Here is a 19,134-nt window from a genome sequence, read left to right on the forward strand (position 1 = left end):
TTTTAATTTAAAAAACAACATCCTGACACCTTAGATAAAAAGAATACACTTGAAAATACGTGTTGCATAATGTGTGACCGTACTCAGAGTTTGCGTATTGGGGAAAGATGGTGGTGTTCAAAAAATATATTTTTCGCATATTTCAGGGATTATATTGGCATGTTAGCTTCTGGAAAACAACCAAAAAAACGAGCTTTACTATTAGCATATTTGGTTCTGTGTGTGAGCCCTGTAAGTTCTGAGTATGGGCTGGGTAACATTCTACATGCTGTTTTGGGTGAGCCATTTGATGTACAATAATGGGACAAAAGTAAGTTCTGAATAAAGGCTCTAAGTAGGGGGTCAAGTGGATACAGGACTGGTGCATATAATCTTAGAGGAGGCAGCCTAATTGTGAGTGTGGGCCATGCACATTAATTGCAGGGGCCATTTGGATTATAAGCAAAGGCCGCATTTCATCTGAGTTTCGAGCACAGATTCCAAGAGTAGCCCATCTGAACTCTGACAGAAGGCCATCTGGGAGGAGTGCAAGCCATGTGGATTCTGATTGTGGATTTCATGTTTTCTGATTGGGGGAGGAATCCCAAGGAAGGGGGGAAGGATTAAGGAATACTGATTTGGAAGGGAATTCTCAGTGTCAAACATGAAATTCTGATGCGACAAATTTCCCAGAAGAACCCAACCCCACTAATGGCAAAGGATAGGGCGTCTGAGGGATTCTGCGTGGGAGGGGTTCTCTGAATGAGCGTAGAGGATTTCTCAGAGAGGGTACTGTTCACACAGGTTGTGCATGTCTTACCAGCAGTAGTGAGGATTCTGCATGAGGAGCGCATGTGAGCAATAGAACACGCCCAAAGAAATGTACTGAAAGTCTCTGACAAATAAAAGGTCAATGGCACATGAGGGCTTTATTTGAATTCACTGTCCTTAATATGCCATGCCATCTTGAAGGCCTTGAGGTTTAGCGTGCCACCAGCAACACCCTTCTTGCCAATGAGAATAAGGCACACTTGGTTGATTTTGGCTATTGCGATGCTCTGTGTCTCCGCGCCTCTCTTTTCTGGCATGGTTCGCAGGTCCATGCAGTTGAATCCCTGCTGGTAGAGCTGATCTCGGATCACCATGCACCGCTGCCCACCAAGTGTCAGTCCCACAGTGAAGAGGCAACATCTGTTGGTGCCAACCAGCTCACACATCTCGCAGCAGGTCAGGTTCTCCAAGAGCCCACCAGGGTGGGCTGCAAGAAGCTTGTAGTCACAGGCACAGAAAAAAGCTGCATCCTGGCAGAGGCCATCCTCCATCAACGAGGAGATGTACTTCTTCCACTTAGCCATTTCCCAGAATTGTTGGTGCTGTAGCCTCGCGTCGCAGGAAGTTCTCGGTAGGGAACATAAGGTGGAATCCCCTTCCTCCAAGGAAAATTATGTCTTTCTTTACCATGAGCCCCCAGCAGCTGACATGCTCCCCTCACTGTTGACTCTGGATGGCCTTCATGTGCCCAGCTGACTTGAGTTTGAATCCGAGGGAAGGACGGACTGGCCAAGGGGTAGGGGAATCAAATCCCTGGGAATTGGGGCGTAGGTGATTCAGTCAGCCCTCATGTGTCTGTGGGCAGGCCACCTCCCCAGCTGGCCAAGCCAGTGATGTGACATCATACTCTCTGTGTGATGGCACAGTGGGAAACCTCAGCAGTTGCTTTGGTGTCCAGGGGACCTGATTCTAGCTTGACTGTCCTAGGCTGTGGGACAGGCTAAACCCTGAACTACCTTCAGACTGTAGGCCTACTTTTCATACAAACAGAACGCCTTATTTCACGTCCAAGATTTAGCCTACTACTAACAGTGTTTAGCCGGAGTGCCACATAAGCAACATGTTATCCCCAACTGTAATCAACCTCTACCTACATACTCTGACTGAAATAAAGTCTATTGGTATGTTTGCTACATCAATGCTGATTTTACACGGATTGTATTAACATGTGGGTAGAGAATGGAAGCCAATCAATAGAGACCACACTCTTCAGAGACTACGAATAAACACGAGAGAAGTCCATCTGGCTAGGCCGCTTTGTCTGCTCTCTCAAGATCGAACATGGTAGAATCAGCAGTATCCCCACTTTTTTCTGTGTGATCCACAGCTGTTCTTCTCCATGTTTTATTTCTACGGAGAACCTTTACACGGTTGCAAGCCGCACACTTCATGGTCAGCCAGCCCAGCTATTGTAGCAACGTTTTCGCGCTTCTTCCAGTAAGTGACTGAGATAAAATACAACAGGTTCAGAGTGTGCAGTGAAACTGCACAGGCACTGCTGCATCTCCTGTAGCAACATGTAGCGCTCCAGAGGCTTGGGAATACAACTCCCATCAGCTATAGCCAGCATAGTTTATAGAGAAGGATCATGGGAGTCATAGACTGAAACATCTGGAGAGCATAATGTTACGAACCAGGACATATTGTCTCAAAACTCTCCACTAGATGGCGATGATGACAAGTTTGCACTTAAAGGCCACATCTGTTCTCAGATTCTACTACCATCTAAGGTCCTGTTTATAAAACAATACAGGTTCTCCACTGGTTACCCAGAGGCAAAGATTATAGAGTTCTCTTTTTTGCTGCCCAGCACATAACCATCACAGGGACAAGCTGAAATAACCATTCCTGCCATCAGAAATATCAGCAAAGTAAAAGCCTCAGTCTTCCATCTTTTTGGCTGTGTAAAAACCGATGAGAAGAGTGACTATGCATTTCTTTCAGGACAGCGATACCCTTCTGAAAAAACGGAAACTCGGCCCAAGAGGATCGAATGTGGATGATGCTCCAAAAAAGCTCAGGAAATAAGAATACTGGCGACAAAAAAGGCAGTAGAAAGATTGTGAAACGATGGCAGATTAGCAGGGTGGGATCATCTCGGTCTCTTTCCCTGTAAAGCATGCGTCTTAAAATGGCAGGAAATGGAGATCAGGCTAAAAAATGCAATCACTTGATAAGTAAACCACCCAACTGTTATACCCTGCAAACTACCACCTGATGGAAGCCTTGACACGCCCACACTTGAGTGTGCCTCACAAAAGAGGTGGCAATAGCAGCTTCCATCAAAACCCTGAGCACCCACTAAGCCGGTTCAAAGGCGAATCAAGTAGGGACGGCGAACAAACATTGACAGCATTGAGTGGTCGCAGTCCGGCAGTCTTACTTCAGTGCAACCAACATCAGTTAGTTTTGGATAGTTGGAAAATTCGGAATAAAGTAGTCTTCATTCTTTTTCTAGGGATGTGTTGAAAGCCTTCACATCCAAACTCTCCCTTGGAAGAGCAAGCACAGCAGTATAGGAAACTTATCTGTTCTAGGTCCTCTTGCTACTGCACCTTCTGCTCCATTCAGTGCCAAGATACCTCCGGGTGAACACGCGCTTTAGAAATGTATCTAACATAACATAACAAACTTGAAGTTGAAGTCTCGAAGGGAGAAATAGTAATGTGCCTGCCAAGATGAGAGTCGGTGGTGGAATCTTACTTCCCAACGATTAAAGTTGGCAGAAGTACAATGGGGTTCAACAGGAGGTACACAAGGGAGGGGATCCAGCTCTGAGACTTCTGATCTAGAGCAATTAGAAAAAGGGGATCCAAGCTCAACTTCCCTAGTGAGGGTTGGCAAATGAATAGTGTGAAGAGGCAAGAGGCAAACTTGCAACGGCCTGATAATACCTGATTGAAGGCATCCCGCTCTGTGGGCTTCAGAGACTGGTTGTCACCCGAAGAAGACCCATAGGTGTACCTTCCACGCCTTAGGGCATATCCTGAACAAAGAGAAGTCACATCTATTGAACCTCCAGTTGCTTTAACCAAAGGTGTAACAAGGGTGCCAATGCGCCACTTAGTTCTTCAATCCCAGGAAATGAATGCCCCCAATAATTTTCAGGAAGTGTAGAGACTTCACTCGGCAGCACCCCGCAGACATCCACTCATCATGGGGCCACAGCAAGTACCGCATACCTGAATGTTCCCGTCCGACTCATTTACCACATTCAGGGACTCATGAAAAAAGGTAGCAGCAAAAAAGAATCCATGTGTAACAATCATTGCACCTCTTTCTTGGGGTCTGGTGAAATAGATAATTTGTGTACGCGTAGCCCTCCATCAAATACACTTCATTGAGGGCCTAAAAAGCCTTATAAAAAAGCAAGTCTTGATAAACTGTTGAATTGGCAGTTTCAAGGTACATGCCACTGTAGCCTCAAAGAAATCCACAAACTGCATCAGATGACAGGGGGGAGGCCGGCAAGGAGTGAGTGGCTTTTCAAAGTTCAAGACAAAGTCAAGAGATGGAAACATGCTGAGAGCCAACTATAAATGCCACATGCATATATCTTTGTCCAGAGTCATCTGGAGGGGATTTTCAAGGTAAATAGCAAAGGGAGAAGCAATGTCATGATCTGCCAAACAAGGAAGATCTGAAGGATGAATGAAGGGAATACGAGCCATGACGTGAACCAGAAAGTCCCAAAGCTCTGTTTCTTAATCCTGCACCACTAAAGGGACCCATTAGTGAGTGATAACCACAGACCACTCTTGGGCAAAGAGGCAGGTTTTTTGTCTTTGTGCACAAGGGTAGAAGAAATGTCTTGTCATAACCGAGTTGCAATCTCCGTGGAGAGTACCTCTTGCTCGTCGGCCACTATGGCTTCCCCTGCAATTGCCTGGCTTTGGCCAAGACAGTGGCTAATCTTGGTAGCTTTGGGATCAAGCAAGGCATGACTGTCACCCTGTCTGCAGCTTGGAATGTGCTCCCTGCCATTTCCAGCCCTGGTAAAAACTCTTTCTCTGTCATTGAAAATCATTTACAAGTCCAGCCTAGCTCTCTTAATAAGAATGAATGCCAAACATTGTTTCATCATTTCCTTAAACAAACGTGAATCAAAAAGCAAACTTAGCCGTGAAGGACAGGTTGTTCACATGTCAACTCTACCAGTCCTGGGTCATTTTTAAGTAGAACGTCTCTTCTCTCTTCAACAGCCATGCTATCCGCTGCATTGCCAAGGAGGAATAGGGCTCTCTGAAGCCAAGTTCTTTAGACAGCGGTATATCATGGTATCTCAATGATGTAGACCCCCACACTGAGGTCAAAGACCTTACTTAATCAGCGGCCCTGAAAGGTCCAGGGGTTCTAGGTTGCTCTTGTGGGTATGTCAGAGGTTTGTGGTTGAAGGCCAGTGTTAGGAAAGATTTCGTAATTGTAGGGAATTTTCCTTCCATGTGGCAACCCCTAAACTTTTTGCTATTGTTTTTAACCTTGTTCTTGACTTTGCCAGAGAAGTACAGCCTTCTGCCGCACTTCTCTGGGCTTTCGCTCCTTTCTTACGGGGAAACTGACATGCCCTTAAGACAGTCAGTACCGGGGAACGCTGTTTCCCGTAGTTTCTTCTATCGTGTTGCGGCTTTAGTGCAACATGACACAAGAGGGCACTGTAAGCTAAGTTACAGCTCTCTTGGGTCTCTAGCCTTCTACAGACCCTAGATACTCTTTTAGGATGGTATTTGATCGGTGCAAGTCATTCAGGGACTCGAATGGTGGCAGCGATCGTTTTGTTTATTTTGAGCTCCTTTTGGCGTTCTGAGCACGTTTTTCGCACTGAACCCAAAATGGTGGCCTGGCTCCCAAAATGGCCAGTCCACGAGGCTCCTTTGTCCTGTCCACTGACCGTCTTGCTCCCTTCACCTTCCCCAGGTCGGGCGACCCGGGGCCTTCCTTATTTGGGCATGTACTTTCCCGCGAAACGTGGTTGCTTTCGCAGGCTTCTACATGTCATTTGTGTGCCTCCAGGGTGTGGGCTGGGATGTCTGGTCCCAATACACATCTTGGGTGCCAGAGAGTCTAGGGTGGTGTGAATGCCTGGGACCACTGTGGTCCGTGATTGGTCCACGTATGGTGTGTGTGTTGATGAGCGGATCTCCCATTGGCTCCCCTCCGTTTTGGCGCGAAGGGAACCGTGGATAAGAGGAGACTGGAAACACCACTACCATGTCGATCTCCTGAGTTCTCACGAACGAAGGAATACAGGAGCCAAGTATCCTGCAACTACGAGGCTGGACCGAGGAATCGCTGGTGACCCGCTGAAGGAATCCTCCTTTGCACTGCTGTCGTCCTTTGAAACCCTTTCCTCCTTGGATCGAACCAGAAGACCTGTACTGGTGCTTCGACCTTTGGAATAGCAGGAACAGCTATTCCCGGCGACTTCATCATCTCCTGCCAAGTAAGCCTTCGGAAGTGTCTCTGGGCCATCCAGTTGACTGACCAGCTTACAAGGGAGTCCTGCTCTGTAACTGCCGCCAGGTTGTGCTGTATTTCGAGTCCTTGTCACTCTCCCACGCTTCGTACACTTGGCGTTCCCAAGTCTGAAGGGAGGAGTGTACATTTGGCTCGAATACACACGGCCGCTCCGTTGTCCTGTGCGGCAACAAAACTGTGCTGGTTTCGTCGATTGGGACATCTTTTTGCTCTACACGGCTACGAGGCGTTCCCTGCTCTTCTGAACCTGCCAGCTGCTGAAACTAACGTGGAGAAGCCTGGGTCTGCTTGCTTCGGGGACCGGTGAGTAGTTTTAGCTAGGATCTGGTCGCCCTCCTGCAGTATCCCATTGCTTTTCCCTGCTGTGTAAAAACAGCACCCTTTTGGCCGTACTCGCGCTCTGCTTCTGCCCGCTGTGGAGGCTGCGCTTGAGTTGCGGAACCTGTTCCCCTTCTGCTGTGCACTAACCCGAACTGCCTGACTTCCTCCGAAGAGCTTCCCCTTTTGCCCGTTGGCACCGGCGTGGCAGGTACTTTGAGCACAAGGCTCCACTCTTCGCAGGGCTCGGACTTCCATCTAGTTAGGTGCCTCTGAAGGCGAACTGAGTCTAAAGCGTTATCGCACTGCCTGTTTTCCTTTCCTTTCAGGTGGACTACATATTTCGTGCTTTAAACGCTTGCGACTGTGTATTTGTATATATATTGTGTTGATATGGTATGTGTTGGTTTAGTATTGTGATATTGTGATTTTCCCGCTACGGTCATTATTTTAAAGACCTTACAATAAATGTGTATCTATTTTTGATATAACAACTGTTTGGAGTAGTTTGTAAGCGCTCTTGCTTTGTGTGCTCATTGCGGGCTTTCAGTCACCCTCACCCCTCTTGAGACCTAGTCTTGACCGCCGCGATCGCTACCTTGATTGGTCTGGCTTGTCCAGAGGTTACCCTGTTCCAAGTAATTAGGTTGGCCTTCTGAACTTCTGCGCCACCAGGACAGAGTTCAGAAATCCGTCTTAACAAATTGGTGTACAGCGGTGGGATACGACTGAAGGTATCCAGTGTTGCGCTCGAACTAAGGCATTTCAGGTTATTCCAAACAGTACACGTAGTGAATTGTTGTAATATAACTTTAAAAAGGCCATAGTCCTATCAAACAGTATGGAAGCAAATACCTTGTTAACTTTAAATGCTTCCAAATCAGAAACGCTGAAAAAGATGTGTGCGGAGAGAGGTGTTTCCTCTCAAGGCACGAAATTGGAAATGATCCAAAGAATCGTGGCGTGGCAAGAAGCGCAGCTTGACGCTATAACTTCTGAGGACAGTGCAGAAGGTGGTGGGGCTGCTCTCACTGGTAGAACCGACGGTTCTGCCGCTGCACTGATCTATCGCGACCACGAGGACAGGGAGGACGAGATGTCTAATGTTTCCTCTGCCAGTGTTGATGGGGAGGCTATGCTTGAATTCAAGAAGCAAGAGCTGCGGTTTAGGCAGCAGGAGCTTGAATTCAGCATAGCCAAACTAAAAATCGAACAGGCAGAAAAACAGAAAGACAGGGATCACCAGTTGGAACTGGCCAAGCTTCAGTTTGCAAATGGATCCAAGGGTCCTAGACATGGGTCTGGGGCTTCCTCTCATCCACGGTTTCCGAAAGATCTGCTCAGTGTGTATGAAGAAAGGAATGACATTATGGACTGGCTGAATGCGTTTGAGTATGCATGCGAGGTTCAAGAAGTTGACAATGCTGATAAGATTGCGTGGTTGCTCAGTAGACTGCCCCATTCTGGCTGCAGTGCCATTATGGAAATGTCGAAGGCTGAGCGGGCTGATTTCGCAATGTTAAAGCAAACTCTCATTTTAAAGTTTGGGAAGACTCCGGCCCAATATTTAAAGCGTTTTCGAGAGTATAAGAAAAAGGAAGGTGGTACTTGGGTATCTTATGTCGCTGAATCTTTGAAAAACTTAACTGGCTGGGTTGAAGGTTATAAGGTTTCTACCTTCGAAGGCATGATAAATCTTGTCATGCTGGAACATATTTTTGCTTCTTCTTCCCCGGAGCTTAAGCAGCATTTGGCCGATTCGAAGGAGATAGATCCTAAGAAGCTGGCCATTGCAGCAGACTTATGGGTGTCACATCGAGTGTCCCATAAGGACAAAACTCATCCTGGTAAGCAGGAGGAAGGGAAAAAGTCCAAAGATATGGAGGGTGGGGAATCTGCTAAATCTTCTTCCCATAAGGGCCACAAAAAGAAAAGGGTAAGACACAAGAGAACTCACAGGGTAGTGGAGGTCAGCCTCCGAAACAGAACTCTGGTTACAATAAGCCTCCCTACGTAAACAGACCCACTGGGGCTTGTTTTTCTTGTGGAGCAACTGACCATGTGAAGGGGGATCCCCGTTGTAAGGTTAGACCTTTGGGGGTCCACTCCGCTAATCTGGCCTTCTCCTCCTACGAGGAAGAAGAGATTACAGGAGCATCCTTCTCCTCAGACTCATTTCCCAGCGGAATAGAGGCTGAGGTAGTTTTAGTGTCCCTGGGTTCCTGGGAGCCTAAAGTCGCAGAGGCTTATGCTAGGATTCCGGATAATACCAAGCACTACTTTAAAGACAGTGTGCTGATCAATGGAGTGGATACTTCAGCTCTTAGGGATAGTGGGTGCAGTCGCACTGTAGTGGATTCTACCTTGGTAGACTCAGAGGAAGTTGCCAGAGCTACTCTGATGCCCACTAAGTTGGCTGACGGCCCCCTCCGTATGTTTCCCGTGATCCCTGTAAATCTTACTTTAAATGGTACAGCAGTCAGGATTCCAGTGAGCATTCAGAGAAACGTCCCGGGAAAGGTCTTGTTGGGTAATGATCTCAGAGCTTTAGGGCTCGTAGGAGACACTGCCGAAAGACCCTACACACGGTCTCAAGCACGGGCAGCATTGGCCAAGTCCAATACGCCGCCCCAGCCAAAGGGGAAACCCAAGGCGAAAGGAGTCTACAAGTCAAGACGAGGGAAAGAGAATATTCCCCCGAGCTCGCCTACCACTGCGGTGGAGGAAGTTGGTCAATCGCCCGGGCCTGACGAGGAGGTGGCGATGCCTGAAGTATTCGACCCCAACGATCATCCTGAACTAAAAGACTTGTTAGTTGAAGGAGGTCCTGATAGGGACGAATTCAGTAAAGGCCAACGTGAGTGCCCATCTCTGGAAGGCCTAAGGAGACAGGCCTGCTCCCAGCTTGAGGGTGAACCTCCTGGGAAGCATAGGATTTATTGGGAAGGTGGACTCCTGTATAGTGAGCCCACAGAGTCTACAGAAGGAGACCATAGGAGGTTGGTGGTTCCCCTTGCTGTTAGGCCCTTCCTCCTGCAGTTGGCGCATGAAGTTCCCCTTGCTGGTCACCTTGGTATGAAGAGGACCAAGCAAAGGTTATCCATGCACTTCTACTGGCCCAAGATGGGGGTGCAAGTAGAAAGTCACTGCAGGAGTTGTGCCTCCTGCCAGTTGTCTGGTAAGGTTGGCGCGACAATCCAAGCTCCGTTGGTACCGCTCCCAGTTGTGGGGGTACCATTTGAAAGGGTAGGGATCGACATCGTTGGTCCCCTTGACCCGCAAACATCCTCGGGCAATAGGTTTATCCTGGTGCTGGTCGACCATGCAACCAGGTATCCTGAGGCCATCCCATTGAAAACTGTAACTGCCAAGTCAGTTGCAAAAGCTTTACTCGGCATATTTACTAGGGTTGGCTTCCCTAAAGAAGTTGTGTCAGATCGTGGCAGCAACTTTATGTCGAAGTATATGCAGGCTATGTGGAAAGAATGTGGGGTCACCTACAAGTTCTCTTCTGCATACCACCCCCAGACCAATGGTCTGGTGGAACGTTTCAACAGAACGTTAAAGAGCATGATTGGAGGAGCCCCAGAGAAGAAAATGGGATCTTCTTTTACCATGCCTACTGTTTGCCTACCGAGAGGTACCACAGGAGGGTGTTGGCTTCAGCCCCTTCGAACTTCTGTTCGGTCATCCCGTACGGGGACCCTTAGCCATCGTCAAAGAGGGATGGGAGATGCCCAATCCCCCTGTTACTACCAATGTAGTTGATTATGTGCTAGGGCTCAGAAAACGGATGGTACTTCTGATGGGCTTGGCTAGTGATAAATTGAAGGCAGGGCAAGCGCTGGTGAAACATTGGTACGACCAGAAAGCTTCCCTCATCAACTTTACACCTGGTCAGCAAGTCCTGATCATGAATCCAATAAGGCCTCGAGCTTTACAGGACAAATGGTCAGGCCCTTACACAGTGGTGGAGCCCCTGGGTGAGGTGAACTATTTAGTGGACCTTGGAAGGCCTGGACAGGCTCCAAAAGTGTTCCACGTGAATAGGCTGAAGGCTTTCGTCCCAAGAGTCGAAATCGCAGCACTGCTACTGGCTTCAGATGTTGAGGAAGAGGAGTCAGAACCTCTCCCCGACCTGTTCCAAAGCGGTCCTTCAGATAGCTCCGTTGAGGGTGTCCGAGTGGCCCCTCACCTGACTTCTGATCAGCAGGCTGAGGTGAAAAGTTTGCTTAGGCAGTTTTCCCCCCTGTTTTCACAGTCCCCTGGTTTGACACCTTGGTGCAAACATAACATTGACACAGGAGACAGTGTACCTACCAAAAGTAGGGGATACAGGATGTCAGATAAAGTACGGTCTTATATTAAGACCGAGGTCAACAAGATGTTAGACCTTGGGGTGATTGAACCCTCTAGTAGTCCTTGGTCCAGTCCTGTGGTCTTGGTTCCAAAGGCAGGCACTTCTGAATTGAGGTTCTGCGTGGATTACAGGGCTCTGAATGCTGTCACCAAGACAGATGCACACCCCTTGCCTCGAACAGATGAGCTGGTGGATACTTTGGGTGCCTCCAAGTACCTCAGCACGTTTGACCTCACTGCTGGCTATTGGCAAATAGCTTTAGCAGAACATGCCAAGGAGAAGACAGCATTTTCTACTCCAGACGGCCTTTACCAATTCCGGGTAATGCCGTTCGGATTGAACAATGCACCTGCCACTTTCCAGAGGCTTGTGAATCATGTGTTGAATGGGTTGGACGAATTCTGCCTTGCATATCTGGACGATATAGCAGTTTTCAGTGCCACCTGGGAAGACCATGTGAAACACCTCAGGATTGTGCTCCAGGCTCTTCAGAAAGCCCACTTGACCATAAAGGCTAGTAAATGCCAGATTGAACAAGGCTCAGTGGTTTACCTTGGACATGAAGTAGGTGGAGGGAGGATACAGCCTCTACCCAGTAAAGTACAAGCAGTACAAGACTGGCCTACCCCCACTACGCAAACCCAAGTGAGAGCCTTTTTAGGACTCACGGGGTATTATCGCAATTTTGTGGCAGACTATGGCACCATAGCTGCTCCTCTGACTGCCCTCACAACTCCGAAGAAACCCAAGAAGGTAACTTGGACCGACGAGTGTGAGAAGGCCTTCAATGGCTTAAAAGACTCCTTGTGCCAGGCCCCTGTCCTAAGGGCCCCTGATTATCAAAGACCTTTTATCGTGCAGACGGATGCCTCTGACACTGGGATAGGAGCTGTACTATCACAAGTAGATGAGAAGGGTAAGGAACACCCTATCGGTTTTATTAGTCGCCAGCTTAAGGACAGAGAGCTCAGATGGTCCACGGTAGAGAAAGAATGTTTCTCTGTTGTGTGGGCCCTAAGGAAGCTGAGGCCCTACCTCTATGGGACCCACTTCACTGTGCAGACTGACCATAAGCCGTTAAATTGGCTAATGAACATGAAGGGGGAGAATCCAAAGTTGCTTAGGTGGTCCATAAGTCTACAAGGCTTCGACTTCACTATTGAGCATAGGCCAGGTGTCCAACATAGCAATGCTGATGGGTTGTCCAGAATGTTTAACCGACCTGAACAAGAGACTCATCCAGGGGAGGATTAGTTCCCCCTGTCCATAGTCTGGGAGGGGCGAGTGTTAGGAAAGATTTCGTAATTGTAGGGAATTTTCCTTCCATGTGGCAACCCCTTAACTTTTTGCTATTGTTTTTAACCTTGTTCTTGACTTTGCCAGAGAAGTACAGCCTTCTGCCGCACTTCTCTGGGCTTTCGCTCCTTTCTTACGGGGAAACTGACATGCCCTTAAGACAGTCAGTACCGGGGAACGCTGTTTCCCGTAGTTTCTTCTATCGTGTTGCGGCTTTAGTGCAACATGACACAAGAGGGCACTGTAAGCTAAGTTATAGCTCTCTTGGGTCTCTAGCCTTCTACAGACCCTAGATACTCTTTTAGGATGGTATTTGATCGGTGCAAGTCATTCAGGGACTCGAATGGTGGCAGCGATCGTTTTGTTTATTTTGAGCTCCTTTTGGCGTTCTGAGCACGTTTTTCGCACTGAACCCAAAATGGTGGCCTGACTCCCAAAATGGCCAGTCCACGAGGCTCCTTTGTCCTGTCCACTGACCGTCTTGCTCCCTTCACCTTCCCCAGGTCGGGCGACCCGGGGCCTTCCTTATTTGGGCATGTACTTTCCCGCGAAACGTGGTTGCTTTCGCGGGCTTCTACATGTCGTTTGTGTGCCTCCAGGGTGTGGGCTGGGATGTCTGGTCCCAATACACATCCTGGGTGCCAGAGAGTCTAGGGTGGTGTGAATGCCTGGGACCACTGTGGTCCATGATTGGTCCACGTATGGTGTGTGTGTTGATGAGCGGATCTCCCATTGGCTCCCCTCCGTTTTGGCGCGAAGGGAACCGTGGATAAGAGGAGGCTGGAAACACCACTACCATGTCGATCTCCTGAGTTCTCACAAACGAAGGAATACAGGAGCCAAGTATCCTGCAACTACGAGGCTGGACCGAGGAATCGCTGGTGACCCGCTGAAGGAATCCTCCTTTGCACTGCTGTCGTCCTTTGAAACCCTTTCCTCCTTGGATCGAACCAGAAGACCGGTACTGGTGCTTCGACCTTTGGAATAGCAGGAACAGCTATTCCCGGCGACTTCATCATCTCCTGCCAAGTAAGCCTTCGGAAGTGTCTCTGGGCCATCCAGTTGACTGACCAGCTTACAAGGGAGTCCTGCTCTGTAACTGCCGCCAGGTTGTGCTGTATTTCGAGTCCTTGTCACTCTCCCACGCTTCGTACACTTGGCGTTCCCAAGTCTGAAGGGAGGAGTGTACATTTGGCTCGAATACACACGGCCGCTCCGTTGTCCTGCTGCGGCAACAAAACTGTGCTGGTTTCGTCGATTGGGACGTCTTTTTGCTCTACACGGCTACGAGGCGTTCCCTGCTCTTCTGAACCTGCCAGCTGCTGAAACTAACGTGGAGAAGCCTGGGTCTGCTTGCTTCGGGGACCGGTGAGTAGTTTTAGCTAGGATCTGGTCGCCCTCCTGCAGTATCCCATTGCTTTTCCCTGCTGTGTAAAAACAGCACCCTTTTGGCCGTACTCGCGCTCTGCTTCTGCCCGCTGTGGAGGCTGCGCTTGAGTTGCGGAACCTGTTCCCCTTCTGCTGTGCACTAACCCGAACTGCCTGACTTCCTCCGAAGAGCTTCCCCTTTTGCCCGTTGGCACCGGCGTGGCAGGTACTTTGAGCACAAGGCTCCACTCTTCGCAGGGCTCGGACTTCCATCTAGTTAGGTGCCTCTGAAGGCGAACTGAGTCTAAAGCGTTATCGCACTGCCTGTTTTCCTTTCCTTTCAGGTGGACTACATATTTCGTGCTTTAAACGCTTGCGACTGTGTATTTGTATATATATTGTGTTGATATGGTATGTGTTGGTTTAGTATTGTGATATTGTGATTTTCTCGCTACGGTCATTATTTTAAAGGCCTTAAAATAAATGTGTATCTATTTTTGATATAACAACTTTTTGGAGTAGTTTGTAAGCGCTCTTGCTTTGTGTGCTCATTGCGGGCTTTCAGTCACCCTCACCCCTCTTGAGACCTAGTCTTGACCGCCGCGATCGCTACCTTGATTGGTCTGGCTTGTCCAGAGGTTACCCTGTTCCAAGTAATTAGGTTGGCCTTCTGAACTTCTGCGCCACCAGGACAGAGTTCAGAAATCCGTCTTAACAGCCAGGACAACAGAGTGCAGCTTCAGTCTCACTAGAATTTTGGAGATAAGGGCTACCCTGGTACAGTCAGATTTCTGGCACACCTGGCATCCCTCTGAAGAGTCCTGCAGAGGAGACTGAAGTCTATGTATTGCACTACATGTGGGATATAAAGCCAATGTGAGGAGAAAGTGTGACAAATAAGAATGAGCTCAACCATAGAGTCGTGAGGTTGGGAGCACTGATCTCCAGGTTGTACCTTAGTGGCGTGAAGGGCCACAGAGAAAGTGGAATCTAAACCACCTCCATCAATGTTCCCTCAGGACTCACTTGGCGTATGTTTGGCTTTATTGAAGCATTGCAACATACTGGCTGCCTTATATGATTCAATCGAGCCTGGAGTCTTAGAATGCCCACTCCTTTGAGCCATGTCAATAGCCCATCGGATTGGACATAGCAAACGTGCAATGTTTGTGATTTAATCCCCATATCCCACCATATCCCACCATACAAGCCAACTTCTTTCATCTATTGCGTGAGGCTTTACTAACCTTTGAGTTTGAATCATATTTTTCAGAGGTACCATGGTCACACAGGCTCAAATACGAGAAGGGGAGAGTACAGGTGTGATGAAAGGCGAAGTTAAGCTAGGGAGTAATGCAAAACAATCAAAAACCTGTCACAGTAGCGATTCCAGACTCCAATACTTTATTCATTGCCTTTTCAGCTGACTGCTTCACTCTGTCAGCCATAGATGGACGCTAAGCTTATATGCCTCCCAAAGGGTGGAAGGATTGGGATCCTGCAGGCTTGCCAATGACACCAAGGCATTGTATTACATCATCAAGCTTGGTTAAAAACCTTCAGGCCGGGTCATCTAGAACACCATCAGGCTTACCCAACCTCTCCAAAGGCCCATTATCTGGAACCCCCCAAAACCACATCCTCACAAGTCTCTAAAACTCACCACCAGAAGTCTCCAACTCCCTAGCATCACAAGCGTGTAAAACCTCTAAACGAATCATTCAGAGAGAATTCTACCATCCCTTGAACAAAGTATTGTTCGGAAATGAACCGCATCTGACAATATAACTGTAGAGTTTTCAGATGAAAGTTTAAGATAGAAGTCCTCCAAACCTGACGTTTGAAGCGAGGGAGTAGAGCAGCCACAACTCAATTAGTTAGAAGGGAATGCTGGGCAGAGCTGCATGTCAACTTCCCACAGATGCAGAACACCGCCGACTACCAAACACTCAAAGGTTAGCTTTCAAGATGGAGGCAACATTGCATACTGCATATGATAGTGGAGTCAAACAGGTGAAAGAAATGTGCTAATTACTTACAACAGAGTGGCTTGGTTAGAGAATTCACAGATCAGTTAGGAGACATCCAATCCTGAGAGATTAGACAAAAACTATTATAAGCCCAACCACTCAGCATGGTCAGCACGAAGAAGGAGAACTTTAAGCACTATAAAAAGGGCTATGTTATGCTATGGTAGTGGAATTTGTATGTTACACTACTGCAATGTGTATGATCTCCAGGCACTCTGACGGATCTCAAAATAAGAGACGTTTGGTTTGTTAGTGGGAGGAGAGGGTGAGTGCATGAGAGTTTTTTCTACGGTGTTCCCAGTTTCATTTCAGAAAAAAACAATCACAGCGGCAGCTGGAGTACAGCCCACAGGAAAAGGGGAACAGGAGGACATGTTTCTTGCCGCTTGGATCAGGGAGAGGGCCACTTGCTATAAGGTGGTAACTTTGCTGGAGGAAATGCTGAACGGCCAAACCCTGGTACAATGTGCGATGCCGGTCCTAGGTTAGGTAGGAGTGCTGCCCAAGTGAATGCTGATAACCCAGGTGGTGGTGAGACCTGTCCAAGTTAAGGATGAATGGGGAAGTCATTATGAGACATGTTCAAGGAAATACAGAAACCAACAGATCAGGAAGAGGCCTCAATGAGGGAAACCCTGGGATCTGAGGGGAAGACATGTTTAAATGTGGAGGTGTAAAAGAGACCTAGCTGTTTGAGTACCAGAAGTTGAATATGACTTAGATGAATCAAGGAGGGAGGCTGATAATCTCAGTTGGAATAGAAAGAAGCAAAAAGAGAGCCTGAATGGAATTTTGAGATGCCAAAGGCCTGGTAAAGGTCTTGGGGGTGAGAGCGAAAGCAGGAAGAAAAAAGTGATTCTGGACTGTTAATAAGTCCTGGAAGAGCCTTCCAAGGTGAAGCTTCTTTCTTTTTTGTTAGAGTAGGGCTGACCATTTATGAATAGGATTTGTGACCTCTTTTGTTGTCTAATTTGTGCATTAGCTTAGAGACTAGCATGGTGGCTAAGTACTTAACAGGTATATAGCAGAAATTCTGACATGTTCCTTTCTCCCAGAGTTTATACCACAGGATCTTAGCTATACACCTGCAGACCATGTACTGTGCATTTTATTCGAGATGTACCTTCATCTCTAGGTGCAAACCAAAAGAAAACCTAGACACAATAAACCACAACCCGCTTTCACAGTTATGCACATTTATATTCACTCATCACCAAGAACATATAGACAATGAAACCAGGTAATATTTGGTAAACATGAAAAACCCTTGTAGAAAATATTTGTATTGAACACATGTGAGAATAAAGTAAAACACACGTTATAGCAGTAAGCACTTTTGATCTGTTGATCTGGTCATGCATAACAATTCAAATGTACCTGGTTTCCCTCTAACCTGACACATTCTAACTGGCACCCTTTGTCTATGAAAACAATTCACCATAGATAGTTTCAGCTCTCACTTATTCCCCTATCCTTACTTAACATCTGAAAAGTAGCAAGATTATGATTAGATTATTGCAGTATTATGATATTGTTACCCCTCTCTGCATGAAAGAAAAAACAAACAAGCCAATACTTTGGATTCTGGCTACTTTGTTACTCCTTTGGTACCAGAAGGATTACAAAAGTTCTGCCTTTTGTCTCTAGTCTGACACCTTGACGATTAAAATACCCTGCAGGAGGCGTCATAATTGATTGTTGACCTGAGACCTGTTTATACTCGCATTGAGCTTTCTGTTTTTCAGAATGATCACCAGGCCCTTCTGCAGCCAGGTACAATTCAGCCTTTCTCTCCCAGGACACTGCCCCAGACTAGAAATGCAGCCTTCAAAGAATTTGCTCTGCCTGCTACACAGCTCTCCAGCCCAGCTGAGAAAACTCCAGCGACAGCTATGCAGGACAGCCCCCTCCTTTCCAGCCAGCCCAAAGCAGCACCTCTCTCTCTCTCCAGGAATCTCCCAGAAGGGAAAAAGCTGTCCTTTCTCCCTCTTTTAAACCTCTCTGTCAAAACCACCTCTTATGCTATATCGCTGTATATTTTCTTTACCATTACCAGCCTATTCTGTGGTGTCACTGATTACGTGGCGAGCTTAAAGATCGCAATTGCCCAAGTGGATCCCCAGCCCATCGATTGTTCGACCATGATTGATTTAGCATTGCAACTGGATCGATGGCAGAATGAGTGGAAACAGGGTAGAAGGAAGTAGGATGCAAAACTAATAGCCCGGTTAGACCAGCAAAGATCCACCAGAGGATCAGACAATAACCACGAAGAACCCATGCAAATCAGATCAGTACAGGACCCACTTTTCAAGGAGGAAAAAAACAAAAGGTGATGTGACAAGCTGTGCCTCTAGTGCGGGAAGGCAGGGCACTTTGTTCAGGATTACACCAACAAACCAAAAACCAAAAACCCTGGAAACGTCAGCGCTTGCCAGTAACCAAAGTGCCCCTGTCAAGCTCACCCTAAAACACATGGCTTATCTCAGCAGTCGACCATACCACATGTTACCCTGCCCGGCTTCTTACTGTGGCAAGAAAGAAAGGTGCCGGTATCATTAATGCTAGACTCAGGTGCCACTGGAAACTTCATAGATGAGACTTACACACATCAGCTGGGCATACCACTTGTAAAGAAAGAACGAGAAGAGGAAGTAATGTCAGTGGACGGTTCCCCACTGGTGTCGGGCCCTATTACAAACTGCAGATATTGTATTAGAACATACTCAGGGTCACAAGGAGATGCTCATCGCAGCACAGCAATTCGGCTTCATATTAGGCTTACCCTGCTTAAGCCTATACAATCCTGTAGTGGACTGTACCCAGGGTTTGGTGCAGTTGTCTTCCGTTCATTGTTTGATGCACTGAGTTCAGAAGCTTTGTCATGTGCACATAGGCCGCAGGCATCGAGACATACCATCGTAAGTGTGACAGTGTACCTACCAACTGAGTATGTGGAGTACTGAGACGTATTTAGCAAAACAATAGCAGAAACTCTACCACCACACTGGTCATTTCACTGTTGGATAGACATTGTACCCGGCACTGCACTTCCCTGGAGCCACATCTACACGTTGACTGAGGCTGAAAACACCCAAGAATACATAGATACCAATCTCAAGAATGGATTTATACAACACGCTACCTCACCTGTCTCATCCCCCCTGTTTTTTGTGCCAAAGAAAACAGGTGATTTAGGAACATGCATTGAAACAGCACAGTCAATCGTATTTCAATCAAAATCCGTTATCCATTGCCATTGATTCCAGTTCTTCTGGACCAGCTGCAATGGTCAACTATGTACACCAAATTAGACCTATGACAGGCCTAACATCTGGTGCAGGTGCGTGAAGGAGACAAATGGAAGACGGCTTTCAGGACCAAGTTCGGCCTGTTCGAATATCAGGTCTTGCCATTGGGTCTCTGTAATGCACCCGCTGCCTTTCAACACTTTTGGGATGAAGTCTTAGGAGGATA

The 19,134-nt window shown here is 47.5% G+C and overlaps 1 pseudogene; it reads right to left on the reverse strand.

Annotated features, from left to right (window-relative positions):
- Positions 1-908: 908 nt before the first annotated feature.
- Positions 909-1,334, reverse strand: LOC138492848 (profilin-2 pseudogene; annotated as a pseudogene).
- Positions 1,335-19,134: the final 17,800 nt, after the last annotated feature.

This window comes from Ambystoma mexicanum, chromosome 10, assembly GCF_040938575.1.
Source record: "Ambystoma mexicanum isolate Mex_15411 chromosome 10, UKY_AmexF1_1, whole genome shotgun sequence".
NCBI lineage: Eukaryota > Metazoa > Chordata > Amphibia > Caudata > Ambystomatidae > Ambystoma > Ambystoma mexicanum.